Genomic DNA, 8,591 nt, shown 5'->3' on the forward strand with positions numbered 1-8,591 from the left:
TCCAAAATTTTTACCCCCTAGATCATAAGCCCTGTACTACACCCTCCTCTTGATTAGAGGCGGGACCTGTGTCTGTGATGGACGTCACACCAGTGAATATGTTACCTTATGTGGCAAGCGTGAATGGATTTGCAGATGTAATTAAGGTCCCTAGCAAGCTGACTTTGAGCTAATCAAAAGGAGATTATCCTGGTTAGGTCAGCCTTACTCAGGTGAGCCCTTTAAAAGAGGGCTTAGTTTTTCCAACAAATGGTGCTGGGATAACTGGATATTTATATAAAAGGATGAAGTTGAACCTCTCTTCATACAATACACAAAAATTAATTCAAGATGGATAAAAGACCTAGATGTATGCATTAAAAATATAATACTCTTAGAAAACGTGAATCTCTATGAATTTGGGTTAGGCAAAAATTGCTTAGATAAAACTTTAAAAGTGCAAGTGGCAAAAGACAGGCAAATCATTAAAATTAAAACTTGTGATTCAAAGGACACAAGAAAGTGAAAAGTCCACCCACAGAATAGGAGAAAATATTCACAAATCATATACCTGCTAAGAGACTTGTGTCTATAAGATGTAAAGAACACTTACAATTCAATAATAAAAATATTCATAACTCAATTAAAAATATGGGCAAAAACTTTGAATAGACATAGTCCCAATGAAGATATACAAGTGGCACATGAAAATATGCTCAACATCACTAGTGATTAGGAAAATAAAATCAAAAGTACAATGATATACAAAACTACAATGAGATAATAAACACCCACTAAGATAATTACAATAAAAAAGACAGATACTTGTAAATATTGATGAGGATAAGGAGAAATAGGAACCCTCATACATTGCTAGTGGAAATGTAAAATGATACAAAGCCTTTGAAAAATGTTTGGCGATTCCACCCCTCTGTATAAAACCAAGAGAAATACAAATATATATCTACACAAAGATTTCTACATGAGAGTTCATAGCAGTATTATTCACAATAACCTAAAGTTGAAGCAACCTAAATGTCCATCAACTGATGAACAGGTGAATAAAATGTGATGTATCTATAAAAAGGAGTAGTATTCAGCAATAAAAAGGAATGAAGCACTAATACAAGGTACTATATGGCTGAACCTTAGAAACATTATGCCAAGTTAAAGAAGCCAGCCACAAAATCCCACATATTGGTTGATTTCATGAATATGGCCAGATCAGTAAAATCTATACACAGAAATAGATTAGTGGTCACCGGGGCTAGAAATGGGGGTAGAATGCAGAGTCACTGCTAGTATTTCTTTTGGAATAACAAAAATGTCCTAAAATCAGATTGTGCTGATAGATGAATAACTGAATATACTAAAAACCATTGAGTTACACATCTTAAATGAGTGAACTGTACGAGATGTAAAGCATGTATCCATAAAGATATCCTTTTTTTTCCCCAAGTTTCAGACCTTCCCTGAACTAAGATCTACTCCCCGTCAACCTTGAAGAAGCAAATTGCCATCAGTTCTACAGCTGCAAGGAAATGGGTTTTACCAACAACCTTCAAACTTGGAAAAAGACCTTGGACCTCAGATGAGACTCTAGTCCTGGCTGACACCTTGTTTGCAGTCTTGTGAGATCCTGAGCAGAAGATCCAGCTAAGTAAGTGGTGCCCAGACTTCAGAACTTACAGAAACTATGAGATGATAAATGGGTGTTGTTTAATCCCACCAAATTTGTGGTAATTTGTTACACAGCAGTAGACAACGAATATACTTCTACTTGTGGTATCCCGGAATACTTGCTTTTGGAACCCAGCTGCCATGATGTGAGAAGCCCATTCACATGGAGAAGCCCTACCTATGCTCCCAGCATCAATGGTAGTCATGGCAGTGTGGCATGTTAGCCATCCAGCCCAACTGGGTTTGATTACAACTGCCTGAGCGACCTCACACCGGAACCATCCAGTTGTGCTCAGTCAACTCACAGAAATGTGAGAGATAATAATAAATCTAAATTTTAGGGTTGTTTTTTATATAGCTATAAATAACAGGGATTTTTTAAATGCTTATTTTATTCATTCGAATGGGTCTTTCATCTATTCTCCTGGTCTTATAAGGGAGACTCTGCTTTCAGTTTTCTCCATTTTGTTCCTGGCATTCTGACTGTGTCTTGAAGGTTGACAGATGACTTCTCTTAGGAAGAACAGAAAGGCATTGTGAGATATATCTTCAATTCAAAATGAAACATTTATTTTAGTGGAGTGGAGATGGGATTCCTGCTATATTTCAAAGGAAACTATAGTGAGGGCCATATCAGGGGTGCCATAATTAATTGAAGAATGCCTTCTCATTCTAGATATAGGTAGGTATAGGTATAGAATCAAATATAAATATGAATATGGATATAGATAGATATAGGTTTAGAAAGATATTTATATTCAGAAAGAAAAAAAATGCAGACATATTGAATCTAAATTAAAAATGTATAATAAATACCATAAAACACTCATTACCATGATGTTATTAACATGGAGAAATGGCAATCACAAATGAATTCCTTATGTTTTTATAGTTCTGGCTGCTTAGTATTTCTATACTAAATAAAAAGTACTGTGTAGTAACATTTTAGTCTCTTGTGTCCATATGTATTATTCATTGTGGCTAAAGCCAATTTGTGCACAAGTATGATAATTATCTAATTCTGCTTAGGAAAAGCTTTTCTCATTACTGGAATAAAATTTCTAATTCCGGTAAAAAGAATTTTCAAATCTTCTTGGGAAAAAGTCAATGCGTGAGTTTCAAATCTGCTTTGTTTTGTTAAAATTAGAATCAACAGTTTGAGAGGTACAGCTTCATAAGGAAGTAATCGCGTTAGTCACCCTCTTGGCACTACACGGGCATTAATCTTTTCCTTTCATCAGTCTCTCTGACTCTTTCACAATGTTATAAGGTCCCCCACAAAGCCAAATTAATAATGTTCCTTTCATCAAAACTCATGAATGTGCAATTAATAATCAATGATCTTGGGAGAATACAAGAAGCAACTTTACAATTTCTAGATCATTTTGATGGGCAGTTGGGTTCCATGCGATACTTGAAGGAGTCGCTTCCTACTTGTTGTACCTTTATTACAGAGAGATTGGCTTGAATGTTTATCATCCAGATTAAATGATTATCTTATTATTAAGTTTTGTGAATATACTTGGGATTTTGTGATTTTTTTAAAACATTCATTTGGAATGTGTAATGATCTGTCCATTTGACTTGTGCCTTTAGTATAAGTCGATTGCAAGTCAAGGTGCAAGTCATTTGCAAGAAGGCAAAGAGATTTTTCAGCCCTTTATAAGCAATGTTCTCAAACTTTAAAGTGTATGTAAATTACCTGAGAGGCTTGTTTTCTTTGGGACTAGCTCTGGCTAGAGATAATGAGGTAGCAGGGAATTGCTTCCTGGAATAATCAACTAAATGCATCAGAATCACCCAAAAAGATAATGGCACACGTTATAAAGCCCTTTTCCCTGATCTTGTCATGGCTGACTTTTTTTCTCATAGAGACCTCTGCTGAAAGAGTCTTACCAGAGAGGTTGTCTTTGACCACACAACTGAAATTATCCACCTACTCACACCCCTTCCCACCATTCCATTTTAACTCTTGGGTATTTTCCCTGTTAGTTGTTTATTTTATAATGAGTCACTCTTTCCTCTTCGACCACAATCTCTGCCAAAGCTGTATCTTATGTGTCATGATTGCTGCTGAATCCCAAGCACCTACAATAGTGCCTGGTCAACAGTAGATTTCAGTAATTGTGCCTTGAGTGAATAAATGTCTAGCTTGCTCTTCATTAATAATAATGTATAAAGATGATGATGGTGATGTACAGTTGGTCTTCATTAGTGGCAATGTAATGTGATCGACAATATTAAATGCAAAATTGAATTGAACAATTTCTCTAGCTGAAGGAATGTGCTTGATCTACTTCTCTAATATTGGATTATATTTGATTCATTGTTAGGATCACTCATTTCCTCTTCTGGGGCCAACTGGCCAGGGGTGTTGCAGCAGATCACAAACCAAATTTCTAATTTGACCTATCCACTGAATTCAAAGAAAGTGCTCCATTATGACCATGAGCTGGTAGGAGGATATTCTTGGGTATCAAAATCCAGCTATGAAACATGTTACTTTCTTATCTACAAGACCAAACTCAGTTTGTCTTGAGCTTAGTCTTGCCACAATTACCATCACATTTCATTATGATTTAAAGTGAAAACGGGTAGGAGAGGCGACATATAAGAATTTCTTATGTGGCAAGCACTGCATAAAGATGACATTGTGTTTGTTAAGTGTATGGCATTTGGAAGCAGACAGACCTGAGTTTCAATCCCAGTAGTACCACTTAAACTCTGTGACCTTGGGCAAGTTAATTAACATCTATAACCTTTGTTTGTTTGTGAAACGAGTTTAATACTACCTGCCTCCCAGGATCCTTTTAGACATTAAATCAGATAATCCTATGAAAAATGGTTAGCACAGCATCTGACACACAATAGCACTCAATTATTATTGCCATCACTATTATTTTTTATCACTTCACTCAGTCGTGAGAAAATGGTTAAAATAGCCGAAAGTTTATTTTCATTTCTTTAAGTCTTCCTTCATTGCACTTCAAGTTGGAAATTCTCCTTTCCCCATCCTTTTAAGTTTATTCCTTCACACTGTCACTTTCTCTGATGTTATTCATCCGAAGGGGGAAAAATGTTTCTGGAAAGATCTGATCGTGGTTAGAAATTCCTACTTATTATAATGTTAAATCAATATACTATCATCACTCCCTTCTCAGTTGGGTTTTATACCTTTCTCCAATTGTTAGAGAACTTCTGTCCCAAACTGAAGGACTTAATATCACCAAGCCAACAATGGGGAAAGATTATCTTTGGCAGAGAACCATATCTACGAACACTGAGAGGGTTGGCTCTGATGGGATCTGAGAGACTCCTCCCCCCTTGCAACCCCAATACTGCCAGAGAGCTAGTGCTTAGAAGTGGGCCGTACATCCTCAATGAAAGTTACTGGCCCTCATTATATTTCTCATTCATTCAAATGCAAGAAATTTACTATGTAACTACTGAGTGCAATGTTCCTTCTCAGACCAATTTCAGATCAAGTAATAGAAATCTTCACTAGGTACTTCTGAAGAAAGCATACAAACATCTGATGTTGAGATAAATGCAAGGCACTGTGATGTTAGATAGGATACCATGAGGGGCAAAGTAGAAGGGATAATGTGAGTTAAAATTGCAAAAGTACACCTATGACCCATTGTTTTCTTTCTACGCAGGCTGAATTCAAAGACCTTTAGATGACATAGTCTTATTTCGAGCAAATGCACGCCTTCCAATTTTTGAAGACCATTTAGTTTGAATTCTCTTGGGCATGGAGCCATCTTTAATCAGTTAATTTTACTGATGGGATAGATGAAATGTAGCTACATGTGTATCATGATATATTCCGTATGTGTATACTTAACTACTATCACCCATGCAGAGGATTGTGGTATACCATATAGAGAGAGAACATAAATAATTTTCCGAGAGAAGAGTAGCATGAAGGTTGCCCGTATCCCAGCCTCAGTGTTCAATTATGCTGACACAGTTTGAAGTTTGTGCCAAATCATTTTTCATTTAACAGTGGGGTTAGAACTGTACCAGTTGCTACTTGCTCCTGCTTAGATAAACAACTGTAGCCAGCACTCAAGTGTGCCTCATGCTGATCTCATCAGGGAACCGTGTGTAGGTGGACTTCTTGGAAGCCTATGGTTCAAGGTCAGAAAGGTAAAAATTGTCCAAGTAATTCTCCCAAACATAAAAACAAACTCTTAACTGCTCTCTACCTGTCCCTCCTCTCAGCCCTTTGTCCTGCTCCATTGCAGACCTAGGTTTTCATAGTCACAATGTTTTGATCACTAGTTTTTTTATGGTATCTTAACGTCTTCCAGAATTTTGGTGAACACACACTTCTACTTCATATTCCATTCAGACGTAGAATTTCTATGCTCAATATTCCAGACGAGGATTTGCTTTGAAACCTACACTGAATGGCCACTCCTGTACCACTATATGCTACAATCTTGTTGGACAGCAGGGACAGTAAAATAAATTCTGCGTGATTCCTCCTTTCAGCAATTCACACTGCAGCCAGCAAAATGGAATTCGAATTAAAATGATATGCTAATTCTTTGAGAGGGCCCTGAGCAAATTTCAGGGGGCATGCAAGATGGGAAGAATCCATGGAAACTTCATAAAAGAGGTGACACTGAGTTGCCTGCCATGGGACAAGGATAGTGGAAGGACATTCTGGGCAAAGAGAAGGGTGTGAGCAAATCAACGGGGAATGGGAGAATGAGCGTTATGTTTAAGAACAGAAGCAAGTCCAGTTGGGCAGAGCATGAGGTTTGTAATGGGGAAATGGCAGATGGTGAGAAGCTAGCCCTTGGGCTGAAGACCATGTTAGAGTATAGAAGGCCAACCAAAGTTTCCCCATGGATCGATCAATGGTATGATCAGACTTTCATTTTGGGAAGATAGCCCTTGTGGCATGGAGGAGTAGGAACTGCCAAGAGAAGATTTAAGAGGAAGAGAAGCAAAAAGTCCTGGGCAGAGATGCTACAAATGGAGAAAAGAGGATGAGTTCCAACATTGCTTCTGGAATAGAACTATGACATTTAGTAATGAATTGGATAATAAGAGCAAGAGAAAAGAATGAGTCAAGAATTTATTAATCTATTGATTAAATATGTATTAAACACCTGTCATGAGCTGGGAACTTTGCTACACAATGGTATACAAGGGTTCCCAAAACAGAGTCCTTGCAGTCATGCAGCTCAGAGTCTAGTGGAGGAGAGAGAAGGATCCCAAGTTTCTAGCTCAGTTTATGGACGAGATATAGATACTGTTATATGCCTGGAAATATAGGAAGAGATAAAAGCTTAAGGACAATGGGATTTTTGAGTTTGATTTGAGAATGGTAAGATTAACTATCTGAAGTTCGTAAGAGTACGGATGAGTGGGAGGTCTGGCCTAAAAAAGAGAATGGGATTGATGCTGTATATGTGAGAATCATGAGTTTCAATATTAGTCATGAGAGTAAATCAAATTATCTAAGGGGAGCAAATAGAAGAGAGTCAATGATGGAACGCTGGGGAATGATATCATAGCTGAATAGAGGAAAGGAGTCTAACATATGAGACTTAAAAACATGGCAAGATAAGTAAGAGAAGAGCTCCAGAGAAGAAAGGGAAGAAAAAGTTAAAAAAAAAAAAAAAAGAATCAGGTGTGTCAGTTTTTCTTAAAGCTTCTCTGATCCTTGTTTCTGGGTAAGAAGGATCTCATTGGCAGTAATCACATCGAGGCTCAGGGATATTTCTTCTGCCCTGGATTCCATTTTGCGCATCTTCTTCCTTTATTATAAATAATCCTCTACTAGGAGGGGAGCACACATAACTTAAAAATAAGACAAAACCAACCAAACCAACCTTTCTAGGAACTGCCCCCATTCTTTCTAGGAACTTACCCTAAATGCGTGGGTAATTCTTACTTCGTAGGCAGTGGTACAGCTCAGTGACACACATTCAGACATGACAAACTAGCAGGATTGGCTCAAGATTTTGCTCTGAAAAGATAGAAAGGAACAGCTTTGGAAATCTGGATGCTAATTCCCTTGTTCCAGGATTATCAGTAATTCCCCACCCAGGGCTCATTCAGATAAATATACTCTACACTGGATGTAAAAAGTTTGAGCATAAGTGTATTTCCTCTTGCCAGTAGTCATCAGCTATTATCTTTTGGAAAGATCACGGGTATCACTAAGTGTCGTTATTTAGGAGTTGCATAGAACACCATTACTACTTTTCTGAATGCAAAATAAGAACGCAGTTTAAAGAGGACATGGGATCATTTTTCATTGCGAGAGGAACACTAGGAAATGTACTTTAGATACTTAGGACGTTTTCACTGTTTCTGGAAAAAAGGGATGTGATATTGCAATAGTGAAGAGCATAGACTGGGATAACAGGATGCAATATTTAAAACTGAGATTGTCTTAGAAGATTTTGGCTGAACCTTGGTTGAGATCTAGTAACTCTTGCTGTAATATCACTTCCCAGTGAGACAGGGGAGCCTGACGCTGGAAGTTATACCTGTCGTTCTGGCAAAGTAAGAATTATTCCAGCTTGCAAAGCCATCTTTGTGCCAGTTGGCTGAAACAAGTTTGTATACTTATGGTGCTAAAAGTGAGCCACTGAAGCCTCTTTTTTTTTTTTTACATTTTTTAAAAATTTTATTATGTTATGTTAATCACCATACATTACATCATTAGTTTTTGATGTAGTGTTCCATGATTCATTGTTTGCATATAACACCCAGTGCTCCATGCAGAACGTGCCCTCCTTAATACCCATTACCGGGCTAACCCATCCCCCCACCCCCCTCCCCTCTAGAACCCTCAGTTTGTGTCTCAGAGTCCATCGTCTCTCATGGTTCATCCCCCCCTCTGGTTCCCCCCCTTCATTCTTCCCCTTCCTACTATCTTCTTCTTCTTCTTTTTTTTTTTTAAC

This window comes from Leptonychotes weddellii, chromosome 8 (assembly GCF_054177405.1).
Source record: "Leptonychotes weddellii isolate Sample4059 chromosome 8, ASM5417740v2, whole genome shotgun sequence".
NCBI lineage: Eukaryota > Metazoa > Chordata > Mammalia > Carnivora > Phocidae > Leptonychotes > Leptonychotes weddellii.